The 13,826-nt window shown below is 35.8% G+C and overlaps 1 protein-coding gene across 7 annotated transcripts in view; it reads right to left on the minus strand.

Annotated features, from left to right (window-relative positions):
* LOC105480824 (teneurin transmembrane protein 2) overlaps positions 1-13,826 on the minus strand; it is a 3,943,693-nt gene that overhangs the window by 3,528,483 nt on the left and 401,384 nt on the right. For all 7 annotated transcript variants that reach the window (XM_071097760.1, XM_071097759.1, XM_071097767.1 and 4 more), the window contains exon 2: positions 7,054-7,096. The gene's annotated coding sequence lies outside the window, so the exon portion shown is untranslated. The remainder of the gene's footprint in view (positions 1-7,053; positions 7,097-13,826) is intronic.

Below are 13,826 nucleotides of genomic sequence, written 5' to 3' on the forward strand. Positions count from 1 at the left end.
TACTCTCTCCAAGATAACTCCAGTCTTAAATATTGGTGATATCAATTTATACAAAGATGATCCTCCCAAATTTCTCTCTTCCCACTACTATGGAATCTTCTTCAATGATGCTTTCCACCACCATCTCTCAGACACAATTCCCATGGTCATGCACGTTACAATGACCTCTCCATATTTACAGCTTCAAGCATCCCACTTTCTCATCACTTGTAGAATTCTCTCTTTACGTCTTACTTGCTTCAGGACCTCAACACCAACAGTTCTTTCTACACATACAATCCCACCAGCTCTTCTATTCATTTTCTCACCCTCATTTTATACTTGCTCAATTTAAATTCCACAGTTAATCATACAATCACACACTTGGATACTCCCTCAGCTCTCTTGTCTCTTAATTCATCATATTCACTAGACAAAACCATAAATCTTGTGAAATGCAATTTTCCACCAACTGTACACTTGGACCCATGCAGCTGAATATGGCTAGGGAAAAAATTTAAAAATAAAAATATGATGACTACTCTCATATTAAATGCTTGGACAGGAACATCACTTGATATCTTAATATGGCCTGGTGCTTGTGTTAAGTTTACTACCCTTACAGACAACTGTATGATGCTTTTCCTCTCTTCAAACCTTCAATATCTCTCAATTTCACACGCAGTTGACAACCTCATTTCTCTTTTCATGAGAAAATCAAATGAACTAGAATGGTGCTCTTACAATTTCTACTCTTCTACAAACTTCTGCACCTCAATTATATAAATAAAATGCATCTTATTTCATTTATCCCAGTGACATTTCATTGTCTTCCATCCCAATTATATAAATGAAATGTCCACAGTTCCATCTACAGTCATCACACTGGAACTAGAGATCCCATGATTTCTTACCTAGTGAGGGATGTCATTCTCCCTTATCATCAGATTTATCCTCTCCACCAGATTACTGCCATTCCCAACTGCCACTCCCCCAGCAACTGCTACTTCCTTTATTTCCTCTCCTTTATAGAAAAAATACTTTGAAACAACCTTGTCGTGCACACTGCTTTCAATTTTCCTCTTCTTATTCTCTTGTAAGTCCGCTTTCATCCCCACAAATGACAGTTCTCTGGACTCATATTACCCAACCCAAGGGCAGCAGGTGAGACAGTTGGCCACTTTCTCTTTCTTAAAGCATTTTCTTCATTTAATGCTCAAGTTATTTTTCTACCTCAGTGACCCTCATTGGAGTATCCCAGTCTTCATTTCTTACATCTCCTCATTTCTATTTCTGATCTGTTCCCTTGGTAACTTCACCTAGCTTCATGACTTTAAAACTCAATTCAGGTATCCAACTGCTGAGAAAACATCTCCACTTGGATGTTTAATTGGCATCTCAAAGTTAACACATGCAAAGCTGATTTCTGGTCTTCCTACCAAACATACTTCATCTGTGTCTTCCAAATTTCAGTGAAGATTGCTCTACTCTTTTGGTTGTTAATATCAGAAAACTTGGAGTCATTCTTAACTCCTTTATCTTATATCCCTCATCTAATTCATAAGCTAATCATGTGGGGTTAAACTTCAAATTGTATCCAGATTCTGACCACTTTCCACCAATTGCACTGTCACTGTCCTGCTCCAAATTCTAGATAACTTTAATTGCTTCCAGACTGGTCCTTATTTCAACCTGTGCATTTGCTCTTCGGTGTATTCTCAACAAAACAGCCAACGTAATTCCACTAAAATTAAAGCAATGCTTTATAATTTCTATACTTAAAACTCTCTACTATTTCCCCATTTTATTCAGACTAACTTACTGAGCACTCCAAGTCCCATATGAGGTAAGTTCAAATATTGAAACTGACCCAACAGTCTCATAGATAATTTTTTGAATGAACATAGAAATTGACCTTTTTGGTCTTAAAGCTTGAACTTTACGTTTGTTTTATCTAGTTTCTTCCTCAGGAAATGACCTTCAGGCATCTGGAAAAAAGTATCAATGAACTGAAACTCACCAGCTTACCACATCCAGAAAATGAAATGTTGGACCCCTCATTTATCATGACTGCTTCCTTGCCTTTCCCTAGTTCCTGTTTTTTGTTTTGTTTTGTTTTTGCTTTTTTACACATTTGTTACATTTCTTCCTTGCTATATAAATGCCTAGTTTTAGTCAGTCTAGGAGATGGATTTGAGAATGATCTCCCATCGCTTTGACTTAGCACCTGATTACAGCTTCTTCCTTGGCAATACTCATTGTCTTAGTCATTGGCTTTCTGTAGCAGCAAGTAGCAGGACCTAGACCAAACCCCTGGTGTTTCAGTAACATTAGTACTATTGTACAGACTACGAAGTAAAAATTAAACAATGACAATAAAAAGGTTACTGGCTGGTAAGTGGTTGTAATAAGATTCAGTCTTAGGGGTCCTGGCTTAAGAGTCCATATTTTCAGCCATTATGATTCACTGACAAAAGCAGTTTACCTAAATTAAGCAATAAAACTCTAAATCATTTCCATGTCTGGTTCTGTTGCTTATCTCAAGACCTCGTCCCCTGTAAGCCTTCCCTTTGCCTATTCCTCCAGTCATACTAGCCCATTACTATTCCTTGAACTGTTCAGTCAGACTAAAATCCAAACACTTCCCTCACCTGCATCAAACTTTCCTTGTTTCTCTGTTTACATCCACTTGGCACTTCAAGTTTTCTGTTCTTCCAGTTGCTGATTTCTTGGTATATATGCCATCTTCTTCCTGCTATGACAACTATTCTCATTGTTCATTTAGTAAATGACTTCAAAGTGGTGGGGTGGCCAGTGCTGTCCAGCAAGGCTCTGGCTCCACAAAGTCAGGGATTCAAACAATTCATTTCTAAGATAGACAGATTGAGATTTTCCAGTCTTTCAGAGTCCTAGCTCCTTTCCATCTGAGAGTCTTTGCATTTGCTATTCCTTCTGCCTGGAATATTCTAGTTCCTGGGATGTTTTTGCATTGCTGGCTCCAGTTCAGCATTCATGTCTCTGCTCATATATCACCCCTTGGGAAGACTTCTCTGGCCACTCTACCTAACGTAGCCACCATCACTGTTCCGTTAACCACTCTATCCTATCACTATTTCACTTTCTTCACAGCAAAATATTTCACAATTTTTAATTTATTTACCTGTGCATGGATTACCTTCCCCCACTGGACTATGAGCTCTATTAGCAAGGACTTCGTCTCTTTGATTTCCACTACTTAGATCAGAGTCTTCACAAAGAAAGTGATAGATGAATATTTCTTAAATGTATGAAAAAAATTCTTATTTTTTTCTGACTTGACTCCAATAAGTTTAAAAATAGCAAGCAGTATGGAAACTTCTGAATTTTATCTAAATTTCAGAATTTGGTAGAGAGATATTTAACTTTTTTCTACTATAATTGGTATGTGTATACATTATGGTCTATTTCCAATTTATCTTTGGATATAAATAAGACATGTACAATTTTAGCAATTCTTACAAGTACTCAACACATATAGTCTTTTCTTTTAGTCTCCTAGTCTTAGCCATCAACAGCATGGAACTTCTATGATAGAGCAGTATTTTATGGCTGGTGGTTATATATACATACATACAGTTATATATATATATATACACACACACACACACACACACATAAATACATGTACACACACAGCTCTTCGTGTATGTATATATGTATTTAATTATTCTTTTGGTTTATTTAGAATACTCTCTTGCCTGGCTAGGCACGGTGGCTCACGCCTATAATCCCAGAACTTTGGGAGGCCGAGGTGGGCAAATTACCTAAGGTCAAGAGTTCAAGACCAGCCTGGCCAAATGGTGAAACCCCATCCCTACTAAAAGTACAAAAATTAGCTGGGCATGGTGGTGGGTGCCTGTCATCCCACCTACTCAGGAGATTGAGGCAGGAGAATCGCTTGAACCCAGGAGGCGGAGGTTGCAGTGTCTGAGATCTCTCCATTGCACTCCAGCCTGGGTGACAAGAGTGAGACTCCGTCTCAAAACAAAACAAAAAACCCACTCTCTTTCCCTATAGTTATTTGGCAGAATGCTGTTTTCCTTAGAGTTCAAGGTTAGATGAGTAGAGGCAAGTTGCCAGGCCAGCAGATATACCTCGTGAGAGAAATGTAGCTTATTAATAAGTGCTGTAAAACACACCCTAACACTTTGTCATGTCATGCCGTAGCAAATTAGAAGAGTGTCCTTAGTTCTTAAGGGAAATATTGCAGCTCTGATCCTTTGCAAGTTGATCTGTGAATATAAACCTGGTACTTACTGCCTGCAATATGTATCAGTGGCAAAATAAGCCAACAGTTAATGCTTAGCACATAAAATTTTTGAGTAAAAATTCAAAGGAAGGTATGAATGTAGTCCTTATAAGAGGAAAAAAATATTGCAGAGGAAGAGAGCATAATGAGGATAGTGGACATTTCTTAGATAAATAAGATGAGGCTATCAATTTCAGAGATATGCCAGCCATAATGAAAATAATGATAGTAAGGAATGCTTATATACATCAATTAAAAAGTTACTTAACTTCCTTCTTAATTTTTCTTCTTGTTTCAATTCAATTACTCTTGTGATTGAGGGCCCCCAGTGAATAATATTTAAAAACATTTTTGTTTTTCTAATTTAAACAATATATAATGGTACTTTTCATTTCCCAGAGAAATGAAAACTTAAGTTCATACAAAAAAAAATCTGTACATAGATGTTCAGTTTTATGAATGGAGCACTTGTATTTATAATAACCAAGGATCGATACAACTTAGATGTTTTTATTTATTTATTTAGAGACAGAGTCTTGCTCTGTTGCCCAGGCTGGAGTGCAGTGGCGTGATCTTGGCTCACTGCAATCTCTGCCTCCCAGGTTCAAGTAATTCTCCTTAATCAGCCTCCTGAGTAGCTGGGATTACAGGCACGCACCACCACGCCTGGCTAATTTTTAGTATTTTTAGTACATGTATTTTTGCCATGTTGCTCAGGCTGGTCTCAAACTTCTGAGCTCAGGCAATCTGCCCTCCTCAGCCTCCCAAAGTGCTGGGATTACAGGTATGAGCCACCACACCTGACCAACCTAGATGTCTTTAAATGGGTAAATGGTTAAACTAACTGAGGTCCATCTATACCAAAAAATACTAGTCAGCAACAAAAATTAATGAACTATTTATACAATGACTATTGGTATAGATCATCAAGGAATTATATTGAGTGAAAAGTCAATCTTGTTCATGAACATACCGCATGATTCCATTTATATAATTTTCTTGAAATGACAGTATGTTAGAAATGAAGAACAGATTAGTAATTACTAGTAGTTAAGGGGAATAGGATCATGGATATGGCTATGAAAGAACCTATGAAAGAAGTGATGAAAATGTTCTTTATATTAAGTGTATCAATGTCAATAGCCTGGTTTTCATTTTGTAGCATAAATTTCCAGTATGTTACATTGGGAGAAACCAGGTAAAAGGCACCTGGAGTTTCTCTGTATTAGTTTCTTACAACTGCATGTGAATCAATAATAATCTCAAAATAAAAAGTTTAATAAAAAATAATGTAATTCCTAAAATACAGGTAATATGATCTCCAGTTAAGAGTATGAAAACCTAAGAACTGACTCTTTTAAAAATTAAAATTTATATTTTTCTTTACCTTTGCCCTGCCAGACTTGATGTTTCTGATTATATATTTATATGACAAACGTTTATTCAAAACTGTTAATAAACACCTAAATAATTAAAACTAGGTCATATTGAATTGTGAAAAATTTACTCCTTTTGTTAGAGATATCAAATGCACATGACTAAGCTGGAAGTAGAGAATCAATTATCCAGCCTCATATCCAGAAAGTGTCATTTTTTGAAAATGGAAAATCTGTGTTTGAATATTCTTTCTGGCCTCTGTATCAGTTTTCTGTTCATTTTTTCTTCACATCATTTTAACAATCTGAATTTTAGGATATTTGCTCTAAAAAAAAGGTTTAGCATTTGAAATTGCTAAATAAGAATTCAAGTTCCAGCATCTTCTTAATAATTACATAATTTGGAGCAAGTAATTTTTCTGCTCTGAATCTGTTTCCTTATCTGCAAAACGAAGCTGATATCTACCTCTTAGGTTTACTGTGGGAATAAATGGAAATGTTGCCAGTGAAGCAACCTGATTTAGTGGCTGGTACATCATAGGTGATCATTTCATTGATCCTTAATGCAGCCATTTAACCAATGTCTATGGGCCAGCCATTTGCCAATAAGCAAGCATCTGGCTCCCCTAGATGTTACCTTCTAGTGGGAAAGATAGGCAACAAAGGTATCAATACAAAATAAATATTTTGTATGATGACAAATATTTTAATAATATGTGTTCTAAAAAGTAAAACAGGTTAATAGGGGGAAAAAGAGTGCTTATAGAAGATGACCAATCTGGCTGGGCATGGTGGCTCACATCTGTAATCCCAGCACTTTGGGAGGCTGAGGTGAGTGGATCATGTGAGGTCAGGAATTTGAGACCAGCCGGCCAACACAGTAAAATCCCATCTCTACTAAAAATACAAAAATTAGCCAGGCGTAGTGGCTCAGGTCTGCAGTCCCAGCTACTTAAGAGGCTGAGACACAAGAATAACTTGAACTCAGGAGGCAGAAGTTGCAGTTAGCCAAGATCACACCACTGCACTCCAGCCTGGGCAACAGAATGAGACTCGGTCTCAAAAAAAAAAAAAAAAAAAAGATGAGCAGTCCACTTTGGTAGAGAAGTCAGGGGAACTTCCAGAGTTCGGAGGTCTCTTCCTTTAATTCTTTACATTATTTTTCACTTGCCCATTGAAGGGCACCATTATTACTTAAAGAACTAACATTCAAATCTCAGTGAAAATAAATAGCAGATAGTTAGTGACTCCATTTCAGTATCTGTAATTCGATATATCACATAAATAGAATAGGGATGCATATTTTTCTCAGCTCTGTGTATATTGGAAATTGTATTTGAAAATAAAGATATCATGCAATAAAACTATGTGATCATTTTTATAAAATGTTATTTTATTAAACATTCTTACCATAAGAAGTTCTTCTTAGATAAGTTCCCAAAAGATGATTTCCCTGGTGGGGGCGAAAAAAAAAAACATGAAAATTAGAAATAATGAACATTACATCATATGCTATTTAAAAAGTTTCATTGTTCAAATTTAGGTTCTTCCCTTTTCTTGAACTTAATGTATTTATTCAAATAAGACTACTGTCATTATATAGTCAAAATACTTCTATATTTATTGTAAGACTGCTGTTCTATTACCAAGTAAAAAAAGCATTCTATAGAATGCAAAAATTGCCAGTGGTTTTCTACTTCTTTTTTTTTTTTTTTTTTTTTTTGAGACGGAGTTTCATTCTTTTTGCCCAGGCTGGAGTAGAGTGGCACGATCTCAGCTCACCGCAACCTCTGCCTCCTGGGTTCATGCCTCAGCCTCCCCAGTAGCTGGGATTACAGGCATGCACCACCATGCCTGGCTAATTTTGTATTTTTAGTAGAAACGGGGTTTCTCCATGCTCGTCAGGCTGGTCTTGAACTCCCGACCTCAGGTGATCCACCCGCCTCGGCCTCCCAAATTGCTCGGATTACAGGAGTGAGCCACTGCGCCCGGCCAGGTTTTCTACTTCTAATATAAATCATTTAACTTTATTGGCCTCAGTTTTATCACTTATAAAATCACAAAATTTACTTGAAGTGAAATATATCCAATCTAAAATTCTAATTATGTTTAAGGCTAGGACAATGTAATTTTAGTTAGTGTTTTAAAAATTGCATCTATGTTAATTTTGCAGTGCCAACTAAATACACACACATAGAACATCAAGTTGTATTTCGTGTATCTTATGTTTAAATTGAAATGTGAAGCTACTGAGTAATTTGCAACTATTTATTTTTAATCAAGGGAAGAACATATTTTTCTTATGTTTTAGTATTCTGAGCACTGGAAGCCCGAAATGAAACTGAAGAAAAAAACTTCTATTTTTCCCTGAGTGATTTAAATGCCTTTAAAAGAATCTTTTGCTCATAGAAAATATTTATTTCTTCACCATTATTTTTTTCAATTCCTACTATGTTTTTTCCACCAGCATACTTTAATTTAAATTTGGACTATGAACTTAGAATTGAGCAAAAGCAATAGATTTCCAAAATCAGAAAGCTGCTGGGAATCACTTTCAATAAGAGAAGAAAAACAAATGAATTACAGCCAGCATTAGGCTCCGGAATTGAAATTACAAGCACTCTGAGGAGTATTTATAGTATGTGGTCCAAGGATCCTGCTGCTCAGGTCCATTAACATTGTAGATCCTGCCGAATTATGAAAATTTTCCTAAGAACTAACGTTTTTACAAAAAGATGCCAAAACCAAATTTCCGAAATACTCCCTTGATAAATAAAAAGTTATATAAAACTCAGTATTCATATTGTAGTTTTAAGAAAACTTTAAGATGTGCAGATATATTTTACATGTTAAAAGCAGTGAAATGTCTGGTTGAAAATGAATGGACAGAGTAACTGAAAACTCCATTAAATAGACCTGATTTTAAATTCCATCACCGATAGAAAATGACTTCGATATTCCCAAAGTAATAAAGTCCAGGATCTTTGGTGCAGCTCAAGAATGCAGACTGGGGAAGGTAATAGTTATAGGAAGGGTGATTTCATTTTAATGAAAGGGGGAAAATGCTTCATGAGATAGGTTCCAGTGACTAAAAACATTTAAACAGAGGTTAGATGGCCTCCCTTTAGGCTATTATATAAAAAGTGTCTGGACTAGAGGATCTCTATGTTTATTTCCTGCACCTAAGATTGCATAATTGTGTGTTTCAATGACCTTTGTAGTGACCCTGCAATGAAATCTGAGATGCAGAACAAGTCTGTGTTAATGTACTTTAAATATCAAGTCTAGAACTTTCTTTCTTTCCCTTTTCTCAGTAATTCCTGAGGATCCCATAGGTTTAGCTAAAAATTATCAGACCTATAGGATACTCAGGAATTAATTTATTAGACCTTCTCCAGGAATTTTCCTGCCCCAGCCCTCACCCCAATGGTGAGTTAGGTGTGTGTTTCTATAGCACATTGTATTCACTCCCATAGCATGGTTTTGCATATGGTATTATAACTGTTTATTTCCCTTAATCGACTATAGGTTTCTATAGGCAATAGTTGTGATTACAATGACAATGTATATTTAAAAAATTAGTTGTATGCAAGCACCAGTTGCAGAATGTTAATATAATCGTATTCGGGGGATACAAAATGATTTTTTGAGACAAATTTTGAACGTGCTGGATGATTCAGAGGTTAAGCAAGTATATTTACTTAAGGACACAGCAGAGCCATGAAAGTGTTTCATATTCTATAAATAATAACGATTATTAAAAAGGTAAGTAGATGTAGAATTTCTTAACACTATTTCATCTTGGTCTTATTTTTTATGGAGCATCTTCTAAGACTAGAGTTTGTTTTTTCTTTCCCAATTTCCTCTAGTGAATTGGTTATTATAGTGAATTATATCATTCACCATTTCACTAGACAGTATCTGGCACTGAGCAGGAATGTAAGAAAAACTAATTGTATTCATCAGTTACTAAAATCTAAACTAATTGGCTTTCATGTTCCCTGATAAATGCTACCATATCTATCTCAAATTATTATTTAAATTAAAGAAGTATTTGGGTCATCTTCTTTGTTTTGATTGCAGAAATCCCTTCTGTGATATAGTTGGCTATTTAACTTCTATGAGAATGAGTTATGGCTATAGACATCATATATCTACATGAGCTAGTGTGTTTCACTGTAAGATAACCATTGATTTAAACAAATTTTTTTCACTGAATTTATAGCTGAATGCCTCTAACTTTTGTTCCTTTTTGAACAACCAAAACAAGTTTGTGCCTTATTCAACATGATACTTAATAGACATTGTGTTTAGGTTTATCTCCTTTGAGCTAAACATCTTAGTTTCCTTATTCTTCCTGCCATGGTTTCCAGATTTCCAAATTGACAGGAATCTTGTTATAAAATTATAATTGATTCTGCTATCTTCTTCCGAAGCCCACTTTAAGGTAAGGTAAGGCAGAATCTCAATATTTTATAAAGATGCCACTGCTGAATCCTGTGTTATTTATTCTACTCATATTGCTTCTTTTTGCCAGAATGTTTTTTCTTCTTCCCTCCTCCTCATTATCTGCCCTTTAGGAAAAAGCTCGCCCCCATTTCATGTTCAACCACATTTGCTGTCATTTTTCCTCTCCTGCTCTCAGAAAAATCAGTTAAGACTCATTGTCTATTGTGACTATTCAGTCTCCCAATTTTCTGTATTATTAACTGATGTTTCATGTATACTTTTCTTTATTATTAGTAAATAAAGTTAATAATGACTAATTTCTTATAACTAAGAAGTTATAAGAATCATGAGAGCAAGTACTTTACTTTTTTTTTTCTAGACACTCTGTCAAATACACAACTGATTAACCAGTTGCCTGAAAATGTTGATAGACATATATGCAGATTTATATGGCCATAGCTCTTATGTCCCTCCTTGCTCCTTGATATTTAGAAAGCTAAGGTGCAGGGCACTGGGGCAGATGGAGGCGATTGGTATATAGCTTGTTTTCTGACCTTCCAAGCTTTTATTTTCAATGGGAGTGGAAGAGAGGAATGGCATCCTGGAAGTCTAAAAATGACATTTCCTAGAATTTCTTGACTCGTTTTCATAATTAGTTCTATAAATGAAAGCCAATGTGAGGAGGCACAGGCAGGAGGCATTCTGTATTCAACTCTCAACTTAGCAGAAAGGCAATTACCAGGAAAGCATATGCTCCAGCATTTTCAGGTCCCAACAGCAGTGGTTAAGGCAGCCTCATTTCAGAAGCAGTGCACTCTATAACAACAGATGCTGATGAAGTTGTGGAGAAAAGGGAATGCTTTTACACTGTTGGTGGGAGTGCAAATTAGTTCAACCACTGTGGAAGACAGTATGACAATTCCTCAAAAATGTACAGGCAGAAATACCATTTGACCCAGTAATCCCATTACTGGACATATACCCAAAGGAATATAAATCGTTCTGATATATAGATACATGCACACGTATGTTTATTGCAGCACTATTCACAACAGCAAAGACATGGAATCATCCTAAATGCCCCTCAATGATCGACTAATAAGGAAAATGTAGTACATATACACCATGGAATACTATGCAGCCATAAAACAGAATGAGATCATGTCCTTTGCAGGGACATGGATGGAGTTGGAGGCCTTTATCCTCAGCAAACTAATGGAGGAACAGAAAACCAAACACTGAGTTTTCTCAGTTATAAGTGGGAGCTGAATAATGAGAACATGTGGAAACATGGGGGGAACAACATACACTGGGGCCTGTTGGAGGGTGAGGAGTGGAAGAGGGAGAGCATCAGGAAGAATAGCTAAATATTAAGCCCAGCTAAAAATTAAGCTGGGCTTAATATTTAGGTGATGGGATGATCTTTGCAGCAAACCACCATGGCACACATTTACCTGTGTAACAAACCCGAGTGTCCTGCATATGTACCCCTGAACTTAAAACAAAAGTTAAAAAAAAAAATGAAGCAATGTACCACAGCAGCTTAGTGAGGAATGCACCCCAGCACACAGGCAGGGACACTGTCCTGGTCTGGCGTAACAACTGCTCTTCCCCTTTCCTGCCCATCTATCACTTTTGTAAACATTTATCTGCATTAATATCCTCTCTCTGAGGATATCCAAATTTCTAATAAAACATATGAAAAGACATCAAGAAAACACAAATTACGATCATAATGAAATACCACTAAGTAATCACCAGAGAGGCCAATGAGAAAGACGGGACTATCAAGTGCAAGGGAGGATGTTGAGCAACTGAAGTTCTGAAACAGAGCTGGAAGCCATGGAAAACTGGTACAGCCTTTGGGAACCGATTTGGCTGTTTCTACTGAATGTGAACACACAAAATCTCTATGATCCAAGAATTCAATTTTTAGGTATATTTTTATCAGAAATGTGTTCCAATGTTTACCAAAAAATCATGTAATACAATAAAACACTACTAATTTATAATAGCTAAAACCTAAATATCACTCAAATCTCCATCGATAGGATAAACTCAGGTATTTCACATAATGATTACTGTACCACAATAGTAGTCACTGTCTACAAATACAGGTAACAATAGGAATGAATTACACAAACACTGTTGAGCTAAAGTCAGACAGAAGTGAACATGCTGTATTATGCAATTTTTATATAAAATAATATAAAAAAGTATTCTATGCTTTAAGATATTAGGATAATGGACTAACTTTGAGGAAAATTAAAAGAGGGTTTACTGGGGTACTGGTGATGATTTCTTGATCTGGGTGCTAGTTACACTGGCATAATCAATAATCAGTTAATGAAAATTTATCAAATTGTACTCCTACATGTGCAGTTTTGTACACATATTTTACTTCAATAGAAAGCTTTTAAAAATGTTCTTGGCCTACCTGAGACCAGGATATACTAGTGACTTTGTTGTAGTGCATAGCTGGGGTAATTTTTGCCTGGAAAATTGAAAGTAAGTGTTCTAAGCATCTTTTCTTGACCATTAAAATAAACAAGAAAAGCAAGCCTGAATCCCTAGAACATATTGACTATTAAAAAATTAACTAAACAAGGTACGGTGGCTCATGCCTGTAATCACAGCACTTTGGGAGGCCGAGGAGGGTGGATCATGAGGTCAGGAGTTTGAGACCAGCCTGGCCAACATAGTGAAACCCCGTCTCTACTAAAATACAAAAATTACCTGGGCATGGTGGTGGGCACCTATAATCCCAGCTACTTGAGAGGCTAAGACAGGAGAATTGTTTGAACCTGGGAGGCGGAGGTTGCAGTGAGCCAAGATTGTGCCACTGCACTCTAGTCTGGGAGACACAGCGAGACTTCATCTCAAAAAAAGAAAAAAAAAAAAATTAATTGTTTGAAAAACCTAGGATAGCTTCTGTATTCTTGACTCCATGCACAGGGATATAGCTTTATTTGTTTCCCAAGTTTGTATGTGCAATTCTTTTTAAAAAATATTTCACAGTGACTTTAATCATTATTTATGTAAAGTAATTGAAAATTCCAGAAAATACATGTTAAAAATTTCTGCCAAAATCTCATGAAGTATTCCAAATAAATAAAAAAAATTCAGGTTTTAAAAACTTATAATAAATGCCAGTGGCATTTCCACATATATTTTAAATGCTTCACTGTTTCTTCCATATCATATTTAAAGGTTTTCATTATAATTTTTGTGAAACCTCTGGAGGAGCCTTATACAAGAATAATTATTTTTTTGTTTCCAGAAAAGGAACGGGAATTATTAAATAAAGCAGAACTTGAAGGGAGATAATTTTTTATTCATCTTTCATAATTGAATAAAATTCAGTGACTTGTTTTTTTTTAATATACAGAAGTGCACTGCCTAATTATAATTGCTGCCATATTTCTTTGTGGGAATCTTATTTTATGAAGACAAGAATATAGAAACAATATAAAATGAAACTTTGCTGGGCAATTATACCAGGCAATGACCCAACTAGTCAATTGCCCAGCCATTTTTAGTAAGCATTGCAACAGAATAGGAACAATTATCATTTTAAGTAACCAAACTGAAAAAGAGATCTTATATAAAGTGCAGGATGTGCTGACCCCTGGAAAGTAGAAGGAAACACAATATCCAGATGAAGTAATAATAGCAGGTTCAAGCTTTGTACAGAATTCACAGTTTGCATGGCCAAAAGAAAAGATCTAATTTTA

Source organism: Macaca nemestrina, chromosome 6 (assembly GCF_043159975.1).
Source record: "Macaca nemestrina isolate mMacNem1 chromosome 6, mMacNem.hap1, whole genome shotgun sequence".
In the NCBI taxonomy this organism is placed as follows: domain Eukaryota; kingdom Metazoa; phylum Chordata; class Mammalia; order Primates; family Cercopithecidae; genus Macaca; species Macaca nemestrina.